Raw genomic sequence first — 2,833 nt, 5'->3', positions numbered from 1 at the left:
AAAATGCTCTCCGTGTCGAAGATTCTGTCTCTGTTCTTCTTATTGCTTAGTTTGCTTTTTAGATTCAATTGTTGATAGAGATGTATTTTTGTCACTTTATTGTTCATAGCTTTGATCTTCTTTTTCTTAAATAAGCCTCTTCAACACTTCATATGATAATGGTTTGGCAATGATGAACTCTTTTAGCTTTTTCTTGTCTGGGGAGCTCTTTATTTGCCCTTTGATTCTGAATGATATCTTTGCTGGGTAGAGCAATCTTGGCTGTAGGTCCCTGCTTTTCATGACTTTGAATATTTCTTGTCAATCCCTTCCAGCCTGCAAATTTTCTTTTGAGAAATCTGCTGATAGTCTTATGGGAACTCCACTACAGGTAACTAACATCTTTTCTTTTGCTACTTTTAAGATTCTCTTTTTATCTTTAAGCTTTGGCATTTTAGTTATGAAGTTCCTTGGAGAGGGCCTCTTTGTATCCATCTTGTTTGGGACTCTCTGTGCTTTCTGGGCTTGCATGTCTATTTCCTTCATCAAATTAGGGAAGTTTTCTTCCATTATTTTTTCAAACAGATTTCCAATCTCTCGCTCTTTTCCTTCTCCTTCTGGCACCCATATGATGCAAATGTTGGAATGCTTGAAGTTGTCCCACAGGCTGTTTACACTATCCTTGTTTTGTTTGGATTTTTTTTCTTGTTCTTTTTTTTTTCTTCCATTCAAACTGCATCCTCTCCCTCTTACTCTTCCACAGGAAGATAAGAACAATCATCAATGGCTATTGGCAGTTGCAAAAGCAGCACCAAAACTGGCTTCATGCTCAGGCGAGAACGTTGCGCCTCCTCCTTGTGGTCTTCTTGTTTTGTATGGTTGTTTTTGGCTTCCTTATGTTCCAAATCATTGATTCAATTCTCAGCTTCATCAACTCTACTGTTGTTTTCCTGTAAATTATTCTTTATTTCAATTAGTGTATCCTTCATTTCTAACTGGATCTTTTTTATGCTTTTGAGATCCTGACTAAGTTCCTTGAGCACCCTTATAACACAGTGTTTTGAACTTTGCACCTGATATATTGTTTATGTCCATTTTGTTTAGTTCATTTATCTGGAGTTTTGATCTGTTATTTCATTCAGGTCACATTTGTTTGTCTCCTCATTTTGGCAGTCTCCTTGTGTTTCTTTCTTTGTATTAGGTAGAGCTGCTATGACTCCCTGTCTAGGTAGTGTGCCCTAATATAGTAGGTGTCCTCCTGTAGGATCCAGTGTCACAGCTTTCTCTATGACCCAAGCTGGGTTCTCAAGGTGCACCCTTTGTGTGGGCTGAGTACACCCTTCTCTTGTAGTTGAGCCTGGATTGTTGTTGGTAGATCATTGGGAGGGATTTACCCTGGCCAGTCATCTGCAAGGATTGGCTATGACCACTGACCACTAACTTCCACTGCTGTGGAGGATCAGCTGTGCTGGGGCAGAGTGGTGGTGGTCCAATTTGTTCTGTAATTGTCCACTGGGCACATAGGTCTTGGGGTTTCCCAGATGTTGTAGGCCAAGGTCAGCCCCTACCTGTCATTTTCCTGGGGCCATACTGGCTGAACTATAAAGCAATCTGAAATAGCTGCTACTTGTATTGAGCTTGGAGATTCCCAGGAAAAGCAAGCTTTGAATATAAGCTGGCTGCTGCTAGTGCTGGGCCTGAGGCCACTTAGCAAGTAGTAAAGGTGCTGGGGGATCACTGAGGCTGGCTGTTGTTTGTTTGAAAGGACTTAGGAAATTATAAAGCATGAGCCAAGGCCAGTCATTCATATGGAAAAGCCTCTGTTAACAACTGTAAGTTGGGTGGGACAGAGCCTCAGGCAATCTCCAGGGTGGAGCAAACAGTGTTAGCCAAGTTGGTGGATATGGTACCTGCCTGCTGGCTCTGCGGCTGTGGGGGCAAAGGGCCTGAAAAGGGACAGTGGCCTCTGCCTGCCTTTCTGTCTGGAAGAAAGCTGTCACCCAGCTTTTCTCTTGATGCAGAAACTTCAGTTCCTCCCTGTATGCCACTGGTGCATTTCAAACTGCTACCCTGCTGTTGGAGCTCAGAGGGAGTTAGTTTGAGTAAGTCTATATGTGGGTTCTTTAAGAGGAACTGCTTGGGGTTTCTTCCACTGACTCACTCTCCACTGTTTTTTGCAGCCAGAATTATGGGGACTTAACCTCCTGACACTGGAACCCTGATTTTGGGGGTCTGGTGTGGGGCTGGGGCTCCTCACTCCCAAAATATCCCTCCTTAATTTTTATCCACCACATGTGGGACCAGCCCATTTCACATTTTCATCCCTCCTACTAGTCTGGATGGATGTGCTTTCTTTAATTCTGTAGTTGTCAGACTTCCATTCAATCTGATTTCTGACAGTTCTGAGTGATGGTTGTTCTATAACTTGTTATAATTTTGATGTGGTCATGTGAGAAGGTGAGCTGTGTTACCTATGCTGCCCTCTCTACTGGAAGTCAAAGTTCTCCTTCCTTCTCAGGTTGGCATTTTTCCCAAAAATGTGTGCGTTAGACTATTATTTCAAATAATTTTGACAAAGATTCTGGTCACATGACCTTATGTTAAAAGGCATACAGGAGGGGCAGAATTCATGTAAGAGAAAGTTTCTGATACAATATAGATAGATGGAGATATAGATGATATACATATAGATAGATACAGATATAGATAAATATACACACTACATGTGTTAAAATATATACTAATTTATAGATATATAACTATATATGTACACTAATATTAACCACTGATTGATTTAAGATATAAAAGATTGATGATTGATGTAGCAATATGAAACATATCCAAGAATATATAT

General features: G+C 40.9%; 1 pseudogene; it reads right to left on the bottom strand.

The window, feature by feature from the left end:
- Positions 1-702: 702 nt before the first annotated feature.
- On the bottom strand, positions 703-889 carry LOC112319366 (small nucleolar RNA U3; annotated as a pseudogene).
- Positions 890-2,833: the final 1,944 nt, after the last annotated feature.

The sequence above is a fragment of the Desmodus rotundus genome, chromosome 11 (assembly GCF_022682495.2).
Source record: "Desmodus rotundus isolate HL8 chromosome 11, HLdesRot8A.1, whole genome shotgun sequence".
Classification (NCBI taxonomy): Eukaryota; Metazoa; Chordata; class Mammalia; order Chiroptera; family Phyllostomidae; genus Desmodus; species Desmodus rotundus.
The sequence above is the reverse complement of the archived record's forward strand: the minus strand, read 5'-3'. Positions and strand labels throughout refer to the sequence as shown.